The 25,525-nt window shown below is 42.1% G+C and overlaps 1 protein-coding gene across 1 annotated transcript in view; it reads left to right on the forward strand.

Annotated features, from left to right (window-relative positions):
- LOC124804379 overlaps positions 1-25,525 on the forward strand; it is a 675,970-nt gene that overhangs the window by 319,035 nt on the left and 331,410 nt on the right. Inside the window, exon 4 of the mRNA XM_047264747.1 lies at positions 16,016-16,135. The gene's annotated coding sequence lies outside the window, so the exon portion shown is untranslated. The remainder of the gene's footprint in view (positions 1-16,015; positions 16,136-25,525) is intronic.

The following is a 25,525-nucleotide window of genomic DNA, read 5'->3' on the forward strand; positions in this document are numbered from 1 at the left end:
TGAACCTTGGACAAATCGATGTCTCAGAATGCATACACCTTAGGATGCAACACATTAAAATTAATACGTAAGCGCCTGAATGGCCTCAGTAATGAAACGAATGCCTCCGATACAGCCAGGCCGATTCGGCTTATACTCGTATTTGGCAGGTCACCTGCATACAACCTAAAATGAAAGACTCTAAAATATTTTGGCTCAACACCCCTCGCGTTTTTAGAAAACCACCCCTTAAGTCCATGACTTCCAGTCGAATCAAGTTTGATCGAATCGATGGGCTATTGAAAAGTGAACATTTTCCATCGCCGTGTATGCTTGTATGGGGTCGACACACGCATGTTTTTCGAGTGCCTCTTGTGTACCCATAATGTAGTCATCCGCTCTTCAACGAAAGCGCCTTGCGCATGGTGATCAAAGCATCTAGCTGGGGAGCAGATAACATGTGTCTGCAGTGTTTTTTATTTGCGTTTTTTCCGTGTCGAGTAAAGAATCAAAATTTTAAGCCTCGTTGTATGAAAACATTTCAAGGTAATATGGCTGCGAAGTCGTCACAGGGGACTGAAGACAGCCGATCGCGCGATGCTTGATGCAGCGAGGCGTAGTACAAAAGTTTATTTGAATGTTTAAGAATTGCAGGGTGCTTCTAGAAAGCCAGCGGGAATTGCACAACCGCGCAGATGCAACAACAATTCGTCGCATAATTCACGATCAGCTTTAAGCACGGTTCTTTTCTTTCTTTTTTTCCCTCAGATAACGTTATCGTCTGCGTAGGATGCAATTGCCGAAAAAGAAATACTTTTAAATGTGAAGCAAGTCTGTTTTCCGTTAAACCGTGTAGTCGCACGAACATTACATTCATTAGTGGCACGAGTATATTTGCGTCGTATGATTATATGACACGTGCCATCCATGTAGCTGTTCGAAGGAAAGTGAGGACATGCAACAGAGTGTAAGACCGTTGTAAGGCAATCATGACTAACATTTTAATTCTTAATTAATCAAAGTCGCTTGAAAAATTTATTTGCCCACCTTGATATTATTCCTTATTGGTCACCTTATTAACGCTCTATTTCGATAGGGTAGGAAATACATTTGAGACACAACTGCAGAATACATTCGGGCATCGAAAACGTGTCCTCTTCTCCCCAGCCCCATTTCTTGATAGCTACTCCAGCATCGCTTCCGTTGAACAGCATTTATGTTATGAGTACATAGGTGGGAGTCGTAACAGTTTTTGTCCTCGATTGCCGACAAAATACGCGGTTGCAGCTCTCACATATGATGATAAAAAATGCTCAGTCATTTATCGATCTCGCTAATTTTGAGTCTATTATGTCACCTGCCAAATATGAGCCGAATCGGTTGGTTCTGTCTACAGTCTCCCTTGTTAGTATCCCCTCCAATATATCCCCTCAATACAGGACTTACCGAGTTATTCAGCTTCCTCTCACGACACGTCCTCACAATTTCAGTACTGTCGACACCTCTACCCCAACCCCTCCCTCCTTCCCACATCTTTCTAAATTGTGGGACCACTTTTGAAAGGAAGAAAATCCCAGAGAAATGGCGTAGCCACAGCCTAGAGGCTCCTTCTAGGCAATATTCATATGCGCAGTGCATACTCCACTACCAAAGTACGAGGAGCCTTCAGTAAGTAGTGCGACGCTTTTCTTCTGAAAGTAGGTCAGTTTTATTCAGGATTCTAGTACACCACATTATCTCCACCGTTTTTAACATAATCTCCGTTCAATGCGACGGCCTTACGCCACCTTATTGCGAGTCCTGTATCTGTATGCCCCATGGTACCAATCCACAATTCGATGTCGGAGTCAGAGTCTTGCTGCATCAAGAACTCCCTATTATCCACGTCCTGCTTCCCGCGGAGTGCGTCCTTTATTGAGCCAAACAGATGGAAGTCGGGAGGTGCGAGATCAGGGCTGTAGGATGGATGAGGAAGAACAGTCCAGTGAAGTTTTGTGAGCTCCTCTCGAGTGTGCAGACGTGTGTGAGGCCTAGCATTGTCATGAAGTAGGAGAAGTCTGTTTGCATTTTTGTGGCGACGAACACTCTGAAATTGTTTCTCCAATTCCCTGAGGGTAGCACAATACATTTACGAGTTGATCGTTGCACCCTGAGGAAGGAAGTCAGAATAACCCTTTCAGTCCCAGAAGGCTTCCGGCATAACTTTGGCTGCTTGAGGTGCGGCTTTGAAGTTTTTCTTCGGAGGAGAGGTGGTGTGGCGCCATTCCATTGACTGCCGTTTTGTTTTCGGTTAGAAGTGATGAACTCATGTTTCATCGCCTGTGACGATGTTCGACAAAAAATTGTTACGGGCAGAGTCGTAACGCGCAGGCAATTCCGCACAGATGGTCCTTCGTTGCTCCTTGTGATCTTCTGTTAGGCACCTAGGAACACAGAGGACACACGCCTTTGAGTACCCCAACTGATGCAAGAGTGTGTCAGCACTATCAACAGACGCGTACAAATGAGCAACATCGTTTTTGATTGTGATCCGTTGATCACATCGCACGAGAATGTCCGCTCGTTCCGACATTGCAAGACTCACAGTGCGTGCGGCCGGCCGGCTCGCGGGAGTTGGACAGGTTTGTGCGACCTCGTTGCGATGATGACAGATGCCTCGCCCAAAGACTTACCGTCTTTTGTCCACTGCCAGGTCTCCGAAGACATTCTGCAAGCGCCTATGAATATCTGTGATGCTCTGGTTTTTCGCCAAAAGAAACTCAGCTCTCTTACAGGCACCAATTTGAAGGTTACGTGTAGCACCGTCACATATTGGAACGTCGTGGAACAGTCCCGCTTCAGTCCGTATAGTTCTATAAAAATTGTAGGAGCTGAATCGGTAATATTCCATGATGCCCCACAAAAAATTCCTCGTTTTTTCAACCGAAATCGGCCAAGAAAAAATGTGTTGCATTACTAATTGAACACCACTCGCATAAGATGCATTCATGTTCCAGTTATATTACTTCGTCAGACTACACGACGATAGCGGTAGTTCGTAGTCTGACCACTAAGAGGTAGCAGCCGCCCTCTTATCACAAACACTACGCAACGGAAACAACATAAACAGCTTGCGCCATCGTAAGGAATGAAAATGACTGGAAAAGTTGCTCGGAACATCCCGCCGTTGGGTTCAACACGTAAACTCTGGCAGGTAACAATTGTCAGCTTTATTGTGCATTCGTAGATGCTTTCTTTGAAGACATTGTTTGCCTTTTCGATAGTAAACAGTGCCGACGGCAGTAATTCTCACAAAATTATTTCTCCGAGCAGTTACGTCTCGAGCAATGATACGTTGCTAGAGAAAGAGCCACCTTGTAAACATCTTTTAATGTCTGTAAACTCAAGAATGAGCAGGCAAGTCCTCGTTATCTCTACCCGCTACGTCACAAGGAGACCCAACAGGCTGTTTTACAAGGCTATACCGATCCTTCCGCAGTGCGTCTTTTACATCAGTGGCGCCACAATGCACACTCGTGCCTAGAATCTGTTTATTTTTCTCTAAATGCGTGAATACTACAGGAAAAATAGATATCAGTAACTAAAACACAACTAACGTAAGAGACGATCAAGGACAGGCTTTACACAAGAGACTGGAAACTTATCCTTGGTGGAACTGTATGGTAGTTGTGGCGTTCTTCCAGGAAAAGCCAGTTCCTCCACCACAAGCGCAGCTTGCTTTTTACTTTGCAGAGTATGAAGACTTCTGCTTTTAAGGCCTTTTGCTGTTTACGACAAACCTCTGTGGTCGTTGTGGGCAACGTGTTATCCGCCATGTGGTGTGTATGAAATACTGTCGAAAAAGCCTTACCATGCCGCTTATGAAGGAAGTAAAAATGAAGTAATTATTTGCATAGTGGGACACTTTCATTTTTCGTTCTGTCGTCTGTATTTACCTATGATTTAGATCTGCTTGGGAAATGATCTCGGTGACATGAAAATGCGGTTATGGGGGTGTAGCGAACTACAACTGTGGAATTTAGGATTACTTCAGGCGACTTAGTAAGCTACACCAGCTTTATACCTTCGCAGAATTTCTTGTTTTATTACATGATTTGGATGTATTTCAAACTTTACATTCGTTTTCTTACGTAAAAGTGAACGATACGGTATATTAGGTAGTAATTACATATGAATTTTAAAAGCAAAACAATTGAGTCATGCAGATTCTCATGCGGGTAAAAACAATAGGGCAAATCTGACTAGAATCATACCTGGCTGTAGATATTCCTGACTGCAAATATTGTACTTGAATAAATGGAAAACCGTTCTATACAAACCTGTCTGTGTTGACACAGATTCTGAGTATCGTTAAACCTGGTACTTCTCCTTTACTTACGTCACAGGTGGCTCTAACACATATTCATATGCATGGTGATTCAGCTGGGTTTTATGCAACCCGCAATGCCTTCGAGAACCACGTGCGAGATTTTCGTATTCTCTCACTCGCTATGCATAAGCTATTGGTCATAAAGAAAAAATGAACAGAATCTTTTTGTAAAAAATGTAGTGAATTTAAATTTTGTAATGTGATACATTTTCGAATTATTCGAGAAACGTACAAAAGTGACTTGTAAATGCGTTTTTGTTGAATAACTCTGAAACCGTGGCCTCCAGCGGAAATGTATCCCTGTACAAAATTTAACTTCATTAAATTTCCTACAGAAAGGTCCTGTTCATTTTTTTCTGTAGGACTAGTAGTTTACATGTAGCGAGCGAGAGAATATGATAAGTTTGTGCTTGGTTTTGGAAACCGTTGTGGGTTGCACAAAACCCAGCAAAAAAGTAGCTGAATCATTCTGAGGTACAGACACAACACATAATACAAATATATTCAGGCACGTTAGAGTGCATACATTCCTTACATTAAAAAGAAAACACCGCAGGTCGTATTACGCACACGAAGGACCACAACTTTTGAAGCTACAGACCGATCGACCGATGATAAATTACACTGCTATGCAGTACAGATAACTAAGCAGCACCTATGCCAATAGTGGCAACTTGCAGTATGTCATATCCTCAAAAATACCACACACAAAATTCAAACACATTGTCGGCCTCCCTTGCATAACCTGGAAGTCCATCAACATTAAGAGGCAAACTATGTAGATACTTTATTCATCGCAAAATATAATATAGAATAATTCCTTAACACGTTATGCTCATGGTTGAACCCATAATGCTACAGTAAGAACCTGTATGGTATACCTAACGTCAATGTCCCGCGGCTGAAAATGTGATTCCGTTTATTAATGCAACTCCCTCGTACATACTTAAAGTAATGGACTATTACGCAAAATTTATCATTGGAATGAACACTATATGTATATAACTTGTCGCACGTGACAATTAACTGCTCTTTGTCTCCTAACGAGAATATGGGGCTTTACCTAAGTTAGGAGTGCAATGGGTGGGTACTATTATCCTCAGTGGATTACGAAACTGGTAAATAAATATACCTTATACTCATTACGCTTACTGCCCTACACCATCAATTACGACAACCAGCGTGTATGGCTACAAAATGAAACCCATTAATCATCCGATAAATACTGTCTAGAAAGCCTCACGATACTAAGGTAAAGATGACTCATGTCCAAAGGTTGAGCTGAACACCGTATTGTTTTTATTAGGCAGAACTTTGCTTTTTGATTTCTCTTCTCTCACACCTTGTAAGTGACTTGTCGTGCCAGTTACATGGGGACTGCGGTGAGAGTGGACATTTCACATTAAAAATTCATTGCCAGATGCTAAAGAATAGATAAGTGGCAAAGTAATTGCGCCGACTGAGCACTGAACTCCAAACCTTTCGACTGGTAGCTGACAGTGATCCACAGAGACACATCCATAAAGGAAAATAAGAGAGCAGGGTTTCAATACTGCACTGCTAGTGCCTGTTAGTCGACAAAGTGAACCATAGATCCAGTCGCCACGTTAAGTACAGCCAAATGTTCCAGTTCAAAATAGTGCACTTTGTTACTTGGCAGTGCAAATAAGAAATGCGATCGCGGAAGCCTTTCACGGTCAGTCGAGCACGCTCGCTGGCAGCGTCATGACATGTACTGACGACTAGTAGGTGAAGGAGTGACACTGCTGAAGAAATAACAGACGGAACGTGCAAGCAAAATATTAAAACTGACGTTGGGGGATGGCATACAAAGTACGGAGGGAGGGCACGATACAGAGCGGAGTGGGATTAAAGTATCTAGAACCAAAGAAAAAGCAAAGCGAACTTAATAAACATCGCAAGACAATATGGATAAATGCATTGTCATGCAACAAGTTCCGTTTATTATAAGCGATACAGAGAAACATCTGCTTTGTGCAGACTTCACACCTTTAGTTGAATAGAACTGAAAGTTAAGATTAGTGAGGAAATTTTGCGAAATTTTGTTGTGTGTATGGGAGTTCATTTTAAAAGGCTCCAGAATAAACAAGTCATCATGTGCGAAGGAGACGGCCTAATTTAAAAAGTGGACAAGTACTAGCAGGACTCGCGCTCTGAGGGTACCGTAGAAACTCAATTATGTATAATTATAGATGTATTATGTGACATAAATGGCCTTGTCTTTTGATTCCATCAGCTTGGAAGCTTAAAGTTTTTACATCGCCAAGGGACCATAGACCTTAATATTTGAGATAAATTTCAATTTGATACTCTATCCGTTACTGAGAAAAAGGGGTCTTAACAGACGGACACAGACTGACAACAATGTAATCCTACAAGGGTTCCTTTTTCACCCACTGAGTTACGGAACCCATAAAAAGGCAAGCTGCATTAGATTTTTGTGAAAAGAATGAACGATGAGGATTTATTCGTAGACATGACACTGTGAATTAATGTTGTTAAAAGGATAGTGTGCGAGGAGTGTGCAGAACGTTTGTAAACAGACAGTGCTCCACGTGAATGAATACTCGAGTGTGCGCTGTTACCGCCAGACCTTCCTGTGTCCAGACTTTCAACACGACGGAGCTGTCAAATGATCAGGACTTCTCTTCACTTTCACGGGCAATACTGTTTAACGCTAGAACACTGCAGGGGAAATATAACATTGTTGCTAAACCATCGCGAAGTTTACTCCTCCACATTTTATTCAAACGAAGTCATAATTTATAAGCTACGCATTAGTTAATTACAATAATTAGGTCTCCAATGGTATGTTACATACCAAATTAAGTACAAAAAGTTCTGTTTTGTACCCTAATGCAAATGTAAAATATACGAGGGTATGGTACGGGAGTGGTTTGATAACTCTCATAAAAAAAAAAAGAGTTGTGTCGTTAACAACCCACCTTACTTCTCGACATAGTCACCTTTGAGGGGTATACACTTGGTCCTACGATCTTCCAGCTTTTTCATTCCATCGGAAAAACAGGTTCTGTCAAACTCTGCAAAATACAAGTTGACCACAACTATCGTTTCCTCATTTGAAATTTGGAAATTGTGGTAAGTTCCTATGAGACCAAACTGCTGAGGTCATCCGTCCCTAGGCTTACGCACCACTTAATCTAACTTAAGTTAGTTTAAGCTAAGGACAACACACACCCCGATGCCCGAGGGAAGACTCGAACCGGGGGGAGCCGCGCGAACCACGGCAAGGTGCCTCAGATCACGTCGGTACCCCGCGCGGCTTCCTGATTTGATGAAAATTTCTTTCCAGCAAATCAGAGTTTCAATTTCTGACATAGGAAGAAGTCACTAGAGGATAAGTATAATAAGTAGCATAACTCCAGCGTGCTGGATGTATTGAGTCAGCAAGTCATTTTAGATTGTGATTCAAAAAGAGACAGCGTGAGTTGCAACTAAAATGGATGTTCATTTAGTCGGTGACAGGTTTCGGGCTACGCCTATTCTCAAACTAAGCTACGCCTATTCTCAAACTAACCAATGTTTGCCAAGTAAAATGGCCGTATAACAAAATAGCAACAAATAAAATGGGACCAAAAACATATTTATCCACTTTATTTGCTATTTTTTTGGGCGGATATTTTACTTGGCAAACATTGGTTGATTTGAGAATAGACATAGCCCGAAACCGGTCACCGACTAAATTAACATCCATCTTAGTTGCGACTCTGGCTGTCTCTTTTTGCATTAGAATCTAACGAACAGGTGTTTAGGAACCATTTCAAAGCCCAATTCATGCACTTTGGTCAGTGTTATGGCTGACGTGTGAGATAGTCCATTATCCTCATGAAAGAGCACTTGTTGCGTGCCAACGTTGGTCTTTTTTTCACCCACCGTATGTTTCCAACGATCCAATACAATAGGGTCTAGTTACGGTTCTGCCGTTTTCCAAGTAATCTAAGAGCATTATTCCTTATGAATTCCTTCACCTTACCAGCTGGCAAAATGACTTTCGCCATCTTCACTGCACCTTCACCAACATTTGTCCATTGTGTGGTCTGCCGGTTTTGACTCTGTTGTGTGATCATGGATCCAGGTTTCATCACAGAGACAAGTAGGCGCAAACAGTCTGGCGGATTGCGATTAAACACCGCCAGACATTGTGCTGGAATGTTGTGCGGAATTTGCCTTTTGCTGACAGAGCAATCGCGGCAGCCACCTCGCACACAGCTTCTTTCTAGGCAATTCTCCGTGTGGGACAATATTCACTCGTCCCGTTGAGATGCTTATGGTCTCAGCAATCTCCGCGATCTTGCATTACCGCTTCATGGAATCTGTCGATGATTTCCTTTGTGGTGACCTGAACTGGACGGCTTCATCTTCGGTGCTTGTCCGACCGCGTATAAATTCCTTAATCAAAAAGTAAATAGTCTTGAAAAATGTTGCAGAGTCCGCGTGAACTTAATTCAGTTCTGTTCCGATTTGTGCGGCAGACCAACCCTTCAAATAAAAATGTTTAGTAACGGCGCTAGACACATTGACCAATTCAGACAGCAGTCAAAAAATAACTATAGCCTAATAAGTTTCCTTTAATTTACGTCTATGGTCACAATCTTTTCTGTTTAACAGATTACCGGTTCCGGTCTTTAATGACCATCATCAGATCTGGTTTAACAGATTACCGGTTTCGGTCTTTAATGACCATCATCACATCTGGTTTCAAGATTACCGGTGTTGGTCTTTAATGACCATCTTATTACATACACGGGTCACTGTGTTTTTTCGCTACGATGTCGCAGCTTGTGAGAACTATACCCTGCGCATTGTTGAAATTCCTTATATGATCTTTGGACCGAGCGAGGTGGCGTAGTGGTTAGACACTGGACTCGCATTCGGGAGGACGACGGTTGAATGCCGCGTCCGACCATCTTGATTTAGGTTTTCCGTGATTTCCCTAAATCGCTCCAGGCAAATGCCGGGATGGTTCCTTTGAAAGGGCACGGCCGCCTTCCTTCCCCGTCCTTCCCTAATCCGATGAGACCGATGACCTTGCTCTCTAGTCTCCTTCCTCAAACAATCCAACCCTTATATGATCTTTGGAATAATGAAGCTTACCAACCATGAAGGCCCATTCTTCATGTAAAATTACGACTTATGAAACCACTTAGAAATGTACAGTTAAGAGTAGCTGCGTTGCTAAATAAGTTAATGATTGTGGTAAGACATGGACGGGTGCCTCGATCTGTTTACGCGAGGCCCGCCACGCACTGTACCGCAGACCCCGGGCACCAGCCGTAGCTGCCTGCCCTGCAGTGCGGCCGCGTGGGCGGAGGCGGCGCCGCGGCCCCCGGGCTGCCAAAACGCGGCCCACCACCAGGGCCAGACGGCGGCACCGCCGCCACTGCGCAGCCCAGCCTCAAGGACGTCTCAATCAGCGCGCGCCGCTGCCACGGGCACTGCGTCTTCACCTACGTTACAGCCGCATTTCGACTCACTAATCTGTTTCTCTCCTTCTCCATTGCGTTTCTCCGTGTGAGACATCCATCTGCTACTCGTGACTACTGGACAGGCTAACACACTGAGGAGACAGAAGTCACGGGATAGCGATATAGAAATATGCAGATGGCGATAGTATCGCTACACAAGGTATAAAAGAGCAGTGCATTGGCGGAGCTGTTCTTCGTACTCGGGTGATTCGTGTGAAAAGGTCTCAGACGTGATTGTGGCCGTACGACGCGAGTTTCAACGCGAAATGGTAGTTGGAGCTAGACGCTTCGTACTCAGGATCTTGGTGTGCTAGCACCTAAACGTCGAGCTGCACGATTTGTATGTTGTTGTTGTTGTTGTGGTCTTCAGTCCAAAGACTCGTTTGATGCAGCTCTACATGCTACTCTATCCTGTGCAAGTTTCTTCATCTCCCAGTACCTACTGCAACCTACATCCTTCTGAATCTGTTTAGTGTATTCATCTCTTGGTCTCCCTCTACGATTTTGACCCTCCACGCTGCCCTCCAATACTAAATTGATGATCCCTTGATGCCTCAGAACATGTCCTACCAACCGATCTCTTCTTCTAGTCAAGCTGTGCCACAAATTTCTCTTCTCTCCAATTCTATTCAATACCTCCTCATTAGTTATGTGATCTACCCATCTAATCTTCAGCATTCTTCTGTAGCACCACATTTCGAAAGCTTCTATTCTCTTCTTGTCTAAACTATTTATCGTCCTTGTTTCACTTCCATACATGGCTACACTCCATACAAATACTTTCGGAAACGACTTCCTGACACTTAAATCTATACTCGATGTTAACAAATTTCTCCTCTTCAGAAACGCTTTCCTTGCCATTGCCAGTCTACATTTTATATCCTCTCTCATCAGATATTTTGCTCCCCAAATAGCAATACTCATTTACAACTTTGAGCGTCTCATTTCCTAACCCCCGCAGCATCACCCGATTTAATTCGACTACATTCCATTATCCTCGTTTTGCTTTTGTTGATGTTCATCTTATATCCTCCTTTCAAGACACTATCCATTCCTTTCAACTGCTCTTCCAGGTCCTTTGCTGTCTCTGACAAAATTACAATGTCATCGGCGAACCTCAAAGTTTTTATTTCTTCTCCGTGGATTTTAACTCCTACTCCAAATTTTTCTTTTGTTTCCTTTACTGCTTGCTCAGTACACAGATTGAATAACATCGGAGAGAGGCTACAACCCTGTCTCTCTACCTTCCCAACCACTGCTTCCCTTTCATATCCCTCGATTCTTATAACTGCCATCTGGTTTCTGTACAAATTGTAAATAGCCTTTCGCTCCCTGTATTTTACCCCTGCCACCTTCAGAATTTGAAAGATAGTATTCCAGTCAACATTGTCAGAAGCTTTCTCTAAGTCTACAAATGCTAGAAACGTAGGTTTGCCTTTCCTTAATCTATTTACGATTTGTATAAAGCCAGCTAAGTGATTTCGTTGTATGGTTACCATACTTGTAATGACGTGTGTGTGGTAGTTATGAGTGAAACACTGGATGTTCACTTTCGTGGTTCCTTTATGGTTGCTTAACTTCACCGAGATACCGAACAATAGTGACTATCGAGGCCTTATGCTGCCTTAACATTATGACATGTATTTTTTATTCCATATGTTTTTATAATACGAACATCCCACATGACTGGCTTCACTACTTGTGTATTAAACAAGATATTGAAGGTACAGTTATTTCTGTTATGTTTTCTAAGACGGTTTCAACTTTTATATAGTATTAATTACAATTATTATAACAAAATAAGTGTAACGTACTCTGAATTGGATTCTTTATTTATTGTACGTTAGTAGGGTAATCTTCTTCGATGCTCGTTTGCCTTTATATGACACGACGTACTCTTGTTTGTAATTACTACCACAGTGCCAACTGATTTCTGGTTGTAACGTCTATGATGTTTACCTAACAATCTCAGTCTTCACTCTGTTTTACGTAATAATTTATGCTTGATTTGCTGGTATACTATTGTTCTCATGTTCATGAAGTATCAGTCTGTGATATGAGACGGTATAGTATGCATTTGATCAAGATTCAGTGAAATGTACTGCACAACAGATGTTACATTCTATCTTTATTTAAAATTGCATTACATGTCTTTAATCTGATCCCAGGGTGCTTGAACATGTTGATCTATGCTTTACAGATATGATGGTGGCAACGTAGTTTGCTGACACGGCTTATCACAATAAATGCTTGATCTTCTTGAATCTTTGAAGATGTACTTCTGTTTCTACATTAATCGAGATCGCCCCTGAACTTTATAATGTCAGGAATATATGAATACACATTTACTAAGATCTAAAGTATAAGAGAAGAAGATATATTTACTTCTACAGGAAAACTGTAAGGCATTGACAACGTTCCAAACACACATGTAAAAAGAGGTAGTATTTAGAGGTGTAGTAGATTTACAATACATTGAACACTTTCCGTATTCACTTTCAGTAACCTGCATCTCTTCTTCATCAGATTTATCACCGAAAAGTTCACTTGCTGTTTCGTGATCACTTGGAATAGAATTTTCGATAGTAATGTTGCTCTCGGGATCGCCATTTTGATCTGAACAGTGAGCATCACATTCATCTATCTATCTTACTACACGTTCCTCGAAGTTAGGATCTGTAGTGTTAACTTTTTGTGGGTTCGGAGACATAATCACGAATCTGAAAACATTACATTAACTGTGTCGCAGAGTCCCGTGACTGTAAGTTCGTTGTGTACAATGCTCGTCTTGATGAAAGACTGCAGTCGCCTAAGTACGCGACGTGAATACGCACTGTAGCAAGGTACGGGACAGGACATGCTCCCTGATCGACAAATACGAAAGTTCCTACAACTTTATACTTTCCTGCTGTCCCAGAGAGTCCGCAACGCCGGTTAAGGGTTAAAAACGCAAAACAAAACTGACTCTGACTCTCCAGTACTAACACACATCGCAGGTAACGTGACTAGTCTGTTTGCTGAAGTTGACAGTAAACACAAGTGCTATTCAACTGCAATATTATAACACTTGGGCTTTATCGGAAGCACGCGGTGACGTTACGGTAAACAGATACAGTGCTGACTAAGGAAAACTCATGGCACTGTTAGTGCAGTCAGGTCAGTTGTGGTTGTACGAGTACTGTCAGCGCCGATTACGCGTTGACTCACGATCAGCGGACCGCATCCCCCTCATTCCCAGGTGCAGTAATATTGTGTTCGACAAATACTCGTAAAATGTACACCGGTCATTCAGTCAACGGTCTTCGAATGAAGTTTAAAATGGGTGCAAAGCACAGCAACGAAGGAAAGGTAAAAATGCTGCCATTTGTGGACAATGTAAGTTTCAATTTTCCTTTTTTTTCCGCTGTCAACTCCAGCAAGCCAGCACGAAATCGAGTTATGTTACTTGAAACACCTGCACTGTGTGTTTTATTACAGGAAAGAGAAATTCAGTTTTGTGTTATGTCTTTAACCTTCCTACTGCCAGGATTTTTTTTGTCTCACAAAGTACCACTGGGGTCACATAGACCCCAAATAACTTACACTTCACATATTAGTAATATTATAATGAACTAACATGTTCAGTGCAACAGTAATGATTCTATGTTCATATTATATCGTTCAAGAAACAAAGAGAAATTTCGATTGAACCCAGTAATAATTATCGAAAAAGAACCTGAATAAATTTTAATGTGTTGTAAATATGAAAATGAACGAAATATAATTGGATACAATTGACTCAGAGGGATAAAGTCATATATTTTGAAAATAATAGTTTTGAAAGCAAGGCAGATACATATAAGATTGAATAACAAGTACACTGTTTTGTTCTGCTTCTTATTCAACCTTAAATATGGAATCCTTCTACCAAGAAGTAACGAAAGAACCCATAAATAAGGTAGATATATATTTCCAACGTGCTTAAGGGGTCATATTGACCCCAGTGGTACTGGAGGGTTAAAACTTTGTTTACAAATATGATACCCTGTGACCCATATTTTTTAACAGGTATTGAGGAGAGGAAGTGGATTAGAAAGTAAAAACTATGGCTGCTGTTTAAAAGTGATTTACAGGAAAAGAAGTCTTGCTGCTTAATGTCCCTCTGGTAGCCAAGCAACATTTACTTGATATATATATTTTGCTTCCGGGAAAAAATTATTTGGGATTGTCAAGATAAATGGGACATTCTGTGCAACAGGTGTAGCAGACCAATGCGACAACAACCGCCATCACACATTTTGACGATCGTACAGTCAACGTTCCGCACGGTTTACAAAGGAAAGTACCCTCTTCCAGGTACTTGACAGTGGTTTGCAAAGTATGGATATAGAAGTATTTGTATTTGCGAAACAGTTCATCTACAACGCTCTAAAAATTTACGTCACCGTGAAAGATGTTTCACGAGCTTTCATCAATACTTAATTGCACATTACGGAAAATACCAAATTCGTTGCTTTTTTTCATCTTATAATGGCTCTATATCCTCTCGAGAGCCAGACCATATGGTAAACTAAGATACGAGAAGAATGGAAGAACGGCAATGTAAAAGAAAATATTTGCATATTTTTTAGAATGATCACAGAAAATCGTAGAAAGCTTGAAATAGGCTCACTGGATTAGATTCCTCTCTATTACGAGAAACCAGGGCTTTTATCTTCTGAATTGACGTATCTTCAGAAGGAATGTCACAAGAGAGCAGAATATTTGTCGCCAAAATAGGTATTTCTGAAATGTATGAACGACTTACGAAGATGAAATTCGAAAACCGTTAAAGAGCATTGCTATTTGACTAGCGTATAGCTAAGGAAATCTCTCAGATCTGAAGGGTCGAACGTTAACATTAAAGCCATAAGAGATGGCTACGCTACGATGTGATTTCTCGCAACGCGGCAGACCCAGGGAGAGTTATTGCCTGAGTTGTCAGACCACTTGGACGTCTTATTTCTGTTTGCGCTTCAGAGGCGTGTCGGCCCGACACCATCAGCGCGTTTTGATGTCACTTTTACGACGTTCCCTCGCTCCAGAGAACTGTAATTGAAACTTGTAAACAGAGGCCATCAACTGCGTTCAACTACTTGCAGACTTCCGTCACGGTGATTAATTAGTCCGATTACACTGAGTTAGTGGTCTATAGCATGAAGTGTGAATAGTTCATCAGTTACTACGACGACGTAATTAAAGGACAGAATAGTTGTCATTTATAGCCGGGTCCCGCTGGGAAGAGGAATGGGAAATACCAAACGTAACTAGAGAAAACTATTATGGTTGCATTCAACCTCACCTTGGTTTCGTGACGTGTAATTACATCGTAGAGCTATCTCTACAGTCACTGGGATGGGATTTCAGTCTTATTCGTATCGCTTACAATTAATAAATTCAGGCACTCGTGTTGTCAGACCATTTATGGTCATACTGCAGCATCGTTTGTTGGAGATTCAAGTAACATGGAGGAAAATTCCTTGCAGAATTGAGAAAGCTTGGGGTAGCGCTCCTTACAAACAGTACTGGTCTTTTATTAAAGAATCAGAATGCTGTTACTAGCTGTCTGATAAGATTTATTTTAGTTAGGAGTTTTAAAATTTGACCACAGAACTATACAGAAGATGTAGCCCCATTTTTAGTGATTGATTAAAAAATTGTGTGTATCTCAAAGAGTAGTGGCTTCAAAACTTTTGTAAACATTTCTTGTAGAGAAAAATTTCATTGTTACTTCGTCTTTTAGAAATTTTCCTTCTTTTACTGGTGAAGAAATATTTTGTAGTTATTTTAAAGTAACATAGTAATATGTTCACTTATATATATTTCAAAAAAATAAGTTTTTTTGTAACTGTTGAAATCTAAGTAGTGTAATTGTTGGTGGCTAAATAGCGCTCTCGAGCTGAAAGACAAAAATAAGTAGTTGTCATTTACAGTAGGTTTTGTTTTTCGTAGCGATCAAAGACACACACACACACACACACACACACACACACACACACACACACAAGAGCGCTTAATGATTTAATCACAATTGAATTTATGTTGTACCAACAATAGTTTGTTACATTTATAGGTAGTGGTTACCGAATGTAATAGTTTACATTGCTGAGCGACTACAAAATGCGTTTACTTTCTGTTCCAGTTCAGCAGAGGAGGCGGACGTCAGCCGTGTGTGAAAAATACCTGGATTCGACGTCTGTGGAATTTCATTTACCTTCCACCGTGACACTGTACTAAAGTTACGCCACTCATCGATACAGAAGTGAGTTGTTACTTTTACAATTTGAATTACAAATTGATTTTTGTTTACGATTTTCTTGCAGTTGCTTATATTTTTAAGATGAGGTTACAGGTATTTTCGATTGCTTAATAATAATTTGTGGATTCTGTAACGTCTTATGCTTCTTTTCATCTGCAGTAGAATTTAATAGTACACAACACGCATGAAAATATACTGAGAAGCTATGAACTATTATACCAGCTAACGTGGAACCTGTTCTACGCTTTGAGCTCGGTGAGATAATTTTAAAATCGGTCGTCCGCCCTTGACAGTACATCTGCACTAACAAATTCTTATGGATGAATACCACGTCATGGAGACAAAACGATCGTAATCTCATACAGACCAGCAGGAAATGTGTCTTCTTCTCTTGGGTTTTAAGTGTACTTCCTATTCCACATTCCTTACGCTCACTACGCATAGTGACAGAGACAACGTGTATGAACGATACACGTGGCGGAGAGATATCCTCTTCCCTCATCTTGTCCACAGTTACAGCCATTCTCGTTGCAGAAGCACAAACAAAATTCTACAAAGATTAGAAACAAAGCCTAACAAAATACTATAACGTTCTTCAGTATCTGAGAAAACAAATCCTGAGATTACACAGATTACTGTCTACATAATATCCCTGATACTTGCACCTCTGTACCCTTTTCACAAATACGAGCGACAAAAACCATGCAGAAATCGTTATTGTCCATACACGCGTTCCGCCAGATTCTTTCAGCATACCGTAACACGGAATAAATGAAAGCAGGCGTTATTATTCGACAGTTTTTCTTTATATTAGTGAACGCATGATTTTAGAAAGGATTAAAGCTCCGTTGTCGTCGATTTCATTAGAAGCGTAGTGCTGCCTCGACATGGACAGTGATGAAAAAAAAAATTGCCGTGGTTTTGTCGTAGGGACCATCGTCGCTTTCGCCTCAGATGATTTATGAAAACATCGGGAAACCTAAGTCGGGGTTTGAAATCTGCTTCTTGGTAATTTGGTAATCACGAACACATTATCCCGCTAACTTGCTCCGCCTGCTGCGTGATCCTTCAGTGAAGAGAGGAAATGAGCCTTAACGTAGTTTCTCGTACATTTCTAGTTGTTGACGGCAGCCCAGTGTCGTGGTTGATGCAGCAGTTATTTTAGTGATAGTGAACGTCTTCTGTGCTCAGATTCAGCTGGTGTTTAGCCGTCGTCCTCTCTGAACAGAGAAATCTCTCTCTGGCATCGAAGTACAGTAACGGTTCTACAAGAAATTTCAGGAACTATTTATGAGCGCGCTCTAAAATTGACATGATTGATAAGGAAATATCTAAGGAAATCAAAGAACAAAGTAAGGAAAACGAAATAAAATAAACTATTTTGCCAATAGGTGACATGCTCAGAGCGACTACAGTTCCGTAGTTTGATATCCGAAACAATTAGTAATAACTAAATTCTGAAATGATTTATTGTTCTTTGTCAACATCGGTTTAGACTTCTTATAGATCATATTCGGATGGTTGCAGCTCATTTATAACCATGCAACGACATTCCTGACCGTTTCTTGTACGTGATTTTGTGTCATAGTGCCCTGCAAAATAAAATAAATTCAAAGAATAAAATGATGAAGGTTGTGCTCCACAGGTTTTATAAGTTTGTCAGATTATGACATAAATTGTCGAAATTAGTTGAAACATAGTAATACATTTGGCGGCTTTTGAGTGGTGTACATAAAAATGTTAAATAATGAAATAAAAAAGTGAAAATAATGGTTGGGGCTATGAACAACAAAATGCACTGAAAGACGTTTTATACTGAGGTAATTGTACAGAAAAAGTCTCAGTGTAATACAGAAACTGCAAGATTGTAACGCTTAAATGAAAGGACGAAAAACCTCTCGTAGTAGTGTCCCACTAGTGCACACAGTTACAAACGTTTCATCTGAAACACCGAATGGAGCACAATATGCTCATATACGCTTATGAGTGAGCTGGGGGACTCCGAAGGAGGTCTCTGAATGTTCGAAACGTGTCATGGCAATGAATAATGAAAGCATTTGAATGTCATGTCAGCGTAGTGTAGTGGATGGTGACTGGCTGAGTGGAACACACTCTTTGAAAATCGGAAGTAATGAATAAAAAAAGGTAAAATAAAACGGACGCCAATTATGAGACGAAGGGCATGAAAAAAACAGAAAAGAGTATGAAGTACGATACAGTGGGCTTGGAAATGAATAGTGTCTCGTAAAGAGTATAATGCACATCAACAAACAATGGTAATGGAGTATCGAATAAAATCAGATAATTGGAAGGGAATTAAATTAGGAAACGAGACTCAGGAAGTAACAGACTAGTTTTACTGTTTGGGCAGCAAAGTTACTGGCTGAAATACAGAGGATGTAAAATGCGGTCTGGCAGTAATAAGAAAAGCTCTTCAGCAAAAGAGAAATTTACTAACATTGAATATAAATTTAAGTGACAGAAAGTCTTTGCCTGGAGTGTGATCTTGTATGGAAGTGGAATATCGACAATAAACAATGTAAACAAAAGAATAATAGATTTTGAGATTTTGAAATGTGATGTTACGGAATAGTACTGAAGATTAGATAGGTAGCTCGAATAACTGAGAACGTAATTTTTCGCGGAGACAGTCTTGAATAAATGCTTCATGGAGTTGTCAGTGTCGAGATTTCGACGACTTCTGCCGTCATCGTCAGGAGATACCTCGATAGACCGTTAGGTACTTTAGTTGGGCAAATTCTGAAATAGAGACATCATAGAAGTAGGGAACATCCGTATACTACCAGAGATTATGTTGGTGTCTGTGACTGAAGAACATTGGTAGAGATTCTGATTTCGGTAGATGGTGGATGATTCAGCTGATTTCCTGTTGCTTCTCAGCATCAAGTGTCCGCTTCCACGCGCTAATCAAGGTGTAGGTATTGTTACATGTTATGATTTCAAAAGCTTCTGTAATGACAGAATCTCAGTACGTGGGCCGGCCGGAGTGGCCGTGCGGTTCTAGGCGCTACAGTCTGAAGCAGAGCGACCGCTACGGTCGCAGGTTCGAATCCTGCCTCGGGCATGGATGTGTGTGATGTCGTTAGGTTAGTTAGGTTTAATTAGTTCTAAGTTCTAGGCGACTGATGACCTCAGAAGTTAAGTCGCATAGTACTCAGAGCCATTTGAACCATTTGAATCAGTACGTGGATGCATGGGATAGTATTCCTCTTTCGTTAAACGTAAGTGTACGTTTGTTCACTAGGCTGGGTTCGGCAGCTGTAGATTTGCGGAAATCACGATATTTAATATGGCATCGGTGCTCCGTGCAGCTTTCTGAAATCTTTCTTACTGATTGATCGCGTTGGTAGCTGCTAGAACGGTCAATCGACAACAATGACTTCAAAAAGCTGCACGGAGCACAGACGCCACATTAAATATCGCTATTTCGACATTCTACTGCTGCCAAATAAAGGCTCATAAACAAACATACAGTTATGTTTGCTGAAACGTGTACATAAAAATAAATGATTCCAGTTTCATAAAAAGTTGATGAGTTGTTCAAGAGAACGAGCTTCACAAATTGAGCAAATTAAAACGCTTTTGTCCACCTGTAGCCTCTAAGCAAACAGTTATTCGGTTTGGCATTGATTGGTAGAGTTATTGTACGTCGTCCTGAGGGATATCGTGCCAAATTATGTCCAATTGGCGTGTTATATTGTCAAAACCACCAGTTGGATGGAGTGCCCTGCTCCAAACGTTCTCAGTTGGGATGAGACTCGGCGACGTTGCTGCTGGAGGTAGGGTTTGGCGAGCACGAAGACAAGCAGTGCGGGCGTTATCTTGCTGAAATGTAAGTCCAGGATGGCTCGCCATGAAGGACAACGAAGCGGAGCGTAGACAATCGTCGACGTACCGCTGTGCTACTAAGATGCCGCGGATGACAACAAAGGAGTCCTGCTAGGAAAACGCATTCCAGACCATCGCAGTGGTTGTCGGGCCGTATGGCGGGCGACAGTCAGGTTGGTATGAGAGCCACGCCCGGGGCGTCTCCAGAAATGGCAATCTGTATCTCTAGAAACGGCGACAATTTTCGTTTTAGCTCATGAAGCTTGCCAAAAAGGAGTTTAACTGGAGATTGTCAGGAGGAGAGCTGTTGGAGACGTTAAAAAGGAAAGTCAGAAAAAGATGAGGCTAGCGTACTTCGCACACAAGCGGGATGCCCAGGTTCGATTCGCGCCACCGGAATTAAAATTTCTGGTGCTCCTCTTATGCGACTTGCCTTCAGTCTGGAATCCGACTGGAGTATAATTGTCTTCAGTGATGAGTCCTGCTTTGAAGTGAGCCCCAGTGACCAGCGAAGAAGTTGTCCTCCATCTAATCGACACAGTCAGCCAGTGTAGCGAGCGGTTGTAGGCGCTTAAGTCTGGAATCGCGCGACCGCTACGGTCGCGGGTTCGAATCCTGCCTCGGGCATGGATGTGTGTGACGTCCTTAGGTTAGTTAGGTTTAAGTAATTCTAAGTTCTAGGGGACTGATGACCTCAGATGTTAAGTCCCATAGTGCTCAGAGCCATTTGAACCATTTTGAATCCAACCCGACAACCTGGAGTGATGGTCTGAGCTGTCATTTCTTCTCATAGCAGGACCCCTTTGGTTGTCATCCGCGACTCCCTCACAGCACAACGGTTAGTCGACTTTCTACGCCCCGTTTTGTTGCCGTTCACGGCAAGCCATCCTGGACTTACATTTCAGCAAGGTTGCCCGCACTCTGAGAATCTGTACTGCTTGTATTCGTGTTTGGTAAACCCTACGATGGTCGGCAAGGTTGCCGGATCTCTTCCCAGTTGAGTGCGTTATGGGTAGGACCATGCAACCAGTTCAGGATTTTGACGATCTAATGCGCAAATTGGATAGAATTTGGCACGATATCCCTCACGATGACATTCAACAAGCCGAATAACTGCATGAATAAAGGGCCAGAGGTAGCCCGACGCGTTTTGACTTGCTGAATTTGTGAAGTTCCTTCTTTTGCATGTGTGTATTTGTGTGTTTAGTGGCAAAGGCGCCTACGTACTGGGATTCTGTCATCAAAGAAGCCGTTGAAACCAGAATGTGTAACAATAACTGTAACCGAGGCAGTGACTACATCTTGAGTGGTGCATGGAACGGGCACTTGATGCTGAAAGGCAGCAGAGAAATCAGGTGAAATCATCTACCATCTATCGAAATCAGCATCGCTACCAGTGTTCTTCTATCATAGGCATCGACATAATCTGTTGTACCATATGGAAGTTCCATGAGTCCGTGACGCCTCCACGACATAATTCGGCTAACTAAAATGTTTACGAAAATATCTCCGAGGATCAGGACGGAGGAATCCGTCGAAAGCTCGAGGCTGACAAATCTGACACAGCAAGAACTCCGTAAAGCATTTGTTCAAGACCGAATAATTAATGAAGAGGTACTGCATCAAACTGGAGAGAAAAGAGCCTTATGGGGCAATCTGAGTAAAACAAAGGTTAGGTTAAAAGGAAACAAACAGAGGCAACAAGGAACGGTTAAATTGGTAGCTGTGGGAAACGTCGGTGGTGAGGATCGAGGGCGGAGGGGAGTGGGAGGATGGGCTGATTGTAGAGAAAGATCCAGCCCACGAAGGTTCAAGCTGTTATACACACATCAAAAAAAGTTTTGCGTCACCCTCATTCCCAGAACGCCTGAAGATAGACGTTGATCGTGGATATTGTATCACAGACACAGTCCCTTTGACTGTACAGAGATATCACTTAACTAGCCCAAATATGTAAACAACCATGCATGATCAGCGCCTATTAGTCAGAGGAGGTCCGACGGCCGATCAGTTCCAGTCATTCCACCAGAAAGTAGGTACACGGCTCGTGTTGTCTGTAGTTCGACAATCCCTAGACGGTCAATACCGCTGCACGATGGCGTCCACATTGTTGCTTTGTGCCAGGAAGGACTCTCAACAAGGGAAGTGTCCAGGCATCTCGAAGTGAACCAAAGTGATGTTCACACAGAGAGACAGGAACTGTCGATGACATGCCTCTCTCAGGCCGCCCAAGGGCTGTTACTGCAGTGGATGACCGCTACCTACGGATTATGGCTCGGAGGAACCCTGACAGCAACGCTACCATGTTGAATAATGCTTTTCGTGCAGCCACAGGCCGTCATGTTACGACTGATACTATACGCAATAGGCTACATGATGCGCAATTTCACTCCCGACGTCCATGACGAGGTCCATCTTCGCAACCACGATACTATGCAGCGCGGTGCAGATGGGCCCAACAACATGCCAATGGGTGTCGCATAGGTCTTCAACAGACAATCGTCGGAGATGTTTTTGGAGGTAACCCGGTCAGGCTGAACGCCTGAGACGCACTGTACAACGAGTGCAGGAAGGTGGAGATTCACTGCTGTTTTGGGGTGGCATTATGTGGGGCCGACGTACGCCGCTGGTGGTCATGGAAAGCGCCGTAACGGTTGTACGAGACGTGAATGTCATCCGCCGACCGATAGTGCAACCGTATCGGCAGCATATCGGCGAGGCATTAGTCTTCATGGACGAAAATTCCGCCCCCATCATACACATCTAGTGAATGACTTCCTTGAGTATAACAACATCGCTCGACTAGAGTGGCCAGCATGTTCTTCAGACATGAACCATATCGAACATGCCTGGCATAGACTGAAAAGTGCTGTTTATGGACGACGTGACCCACCAGCCACTCTGAGGGATCTACGCCGAATCGCCATTGAGGGGTGAGACAATATGAACCAACTTGTGGATAGTAAGCCACGACGAATACAGACATGCATCAATGCAAGAGGACGTGCTGCTTGGTATTAGAGGTACCTGTGCACAGCAATCTGGACCGCCACCTCTGAAGGTACAAAATGCAATGTGTGGTTTTCATGAGCAATAAAAAGGGCGGAAATGATGTTTATGTTGATCTATATTCCAATTTTCTGTACAGGTTCCGGAACTCTCGGAGCGGAGGTGATGCAAAACTTTTTTTGATGCGTGTAGTTTGCAAAATGTTAAAATGTGTATGAATTTCTAAGGGACCAAAATGCTTAGGTCATCGGTCTCTAGACTTACACACTACTTAAACTAACTTACGCTAAGGACAACATACACACCCATGCTCGAGGGAGGACTCGAACCTCCGGCGGGAGGGGCCGAGCAATTAGTGACATGGCGCCTCTGGCCATTCCGCGCGGCTTATGGTTTGTGGTACTGCTACTAGCACAGGAGAGCCTAGTGTGAAGCAGTGGCGGCCGGTTATTAAGTGCTAATGTGCTGCACTACAGCATAAATATCGCAATAATGTTATGGCATTTCTCTTCGAGTGAGAGCCAAAAATGGGACTAAAATTACACCGTTTCTCTTCGAATGGGAGCCGATTTGCAAATAAAACGGACGAAAACATGTTTCGTAACGCTGTCTCCGCGATAAGTAGAAACCGATGCGAAGCGCTGAAACGGTCAGCCCTCTGCGATCAACTCAGAGAAGCGACCTTGTTGTCTGTTTTCCACTGCACGTGCTCTGATTTAATATCATCCCTTTCTGCACCAGGAGCGCTACATTGCCCGTAGCAGCAAGTCAGTAATTTTCTTTCAAATAGCGTAGAACATGTTGTGCAAGTATAAGGTATACGAGAGCTATGCGGAGGGGTTGACGTGTTGGCTCCGTGGCTGTGTTTATCAGTGGTGATTGATATTCGTGGGCACTGGTTCGATTGCTGCTGCTACTAAATTTTCTCCATTTTTTAATTCCTAGCAATGTTAAACAATTAATTATAAAATTTCAATAGTTCAATTTTCATATGTAAAATTCAGTTACCGGTGCAACGTTTGTAAGTCAAAAGGCTATGATGGTTGTAAAACATGCGACTGTATGAGCAAATCTGGTATGAAAGTTTAGTCTTTTCATAGCGGATGCCACAGCAATGAATTTATTAAAAGAATTTGGCATTTTCTATTTTCGCTGTACCGGTATTAATTTTGTTTGTTCATGGCTAGTTTCAGCCTTCTAGGCCATCCTCAAGTGATTTTGTGATTATGTAATAGAAAACCATGCCATAGAAATTGAAATGCCTTTGTAAACGTCAAGCGGTCAAACCAACAAGACAGTATCTCTGAATCAAAACAAATAGAAAGCAAATTTAAATAATGTGACATTTCATTATGTAAGGCGTAGTTTCCTCTCGCAGAACTGAAGAATCACTGGAGAATGGCCAAGAAGGCTGAAACTAGCCGTGAACAAATAAAATTAATACCGGTACAGCAAAAGTGGACATGCCACCTTCCTTTAGTAAGAAAGTGTTTTCTGTAGATGTTCTGGTAAGGAGATCCTTTTCCATCATAGGAGGAGAAAATGAGATATATAGAATTAGGTAGATCTTTTCCAGACGTGAATCTAAGAACAGGAGCGCGTTGGATGAGGCTCACTGATACGACCCAAACTATGTTAACCGAAGAGGTAAATGGCACTTTCACGATTTTATAATATTCACCTGATTGAGACACAGGAAAAGGTAAAATGCTAAAGATGCCTGTGTCGCTCTTTTCAGCTCACATACGGCCTCAGACTGCCTTCCATCCCTATAAACACACCTTGCAAGTATGCCCAAAAGTTTTTCCGGAGAGCAGGGCAAGACGTCGATATCTTTACCTTCTAACCACTTTTTGGTTATAGCAGAAACATGCACAGGTGCATTATCTTGTTGAATCATTAAGACTTTCGTCCCCTAGGTCCTCATACAGCCTAACCAATTCTGTCTCTAGCATTTAGTCGTAACACTTTCACCACCAGAATTTATGCTCATTCTTAACTGCTGGACTGTTCTCATATCACGCTAATAAGACCGAAATCCACTAGCCCCAACCAAATTAAACTTCTTCTCGTCACTGGAGAACACTTTGTCCCATTCTGAATTTGATGACATGTGATTTTCCGCAAAACTTCTATATAGTCTGTTCATGTCTGAGTGTTAAATCAGGTTTCTGCAGTCTTTTCTTAAATACAAGGTGATTGTCATTTGACAAAATTTGTCGCACAAGCCTGACAGTTACTGGCAACAAGTTAAGGGGAGTAACCGTTTGTGGACTTTGCTTTGCGCGAAAGTGACTGTTTCGGTGCCTCAGATTATTTTCTACTTTGAGCATATTCTCCCTTCTGTGTACATCGTGCGCCCAATATAGCGAAATTATCGATCACTGTACTTAAACGGTTCAAGCTCTCGGCGATCTGACTGTCATACAGACACATTTTCTTGTATGCACCGATTTTTTACTTTTTCGTCACGTGATAATACTTTTCCGCGTGGCCCTGTCACAACACACACTGTCACTAATGGTGTCTGTTTTC

Source organism: Schistocerca piceifrons, chromosome 1, assembly GCF_021461385.2.
Source record: "Schistocerca piceifrons isolate TAMUIC-IGC-003096 chromosome 1, iqSchPice1.1, whole genome shotgun sequence".
NCBI classification, from domain to species: Eukaryota; Metazoa; Arthropoda; class Insecta; order Orthoptera; family Acrididae; genus Schistocerca; species Schistocerca piceifrons.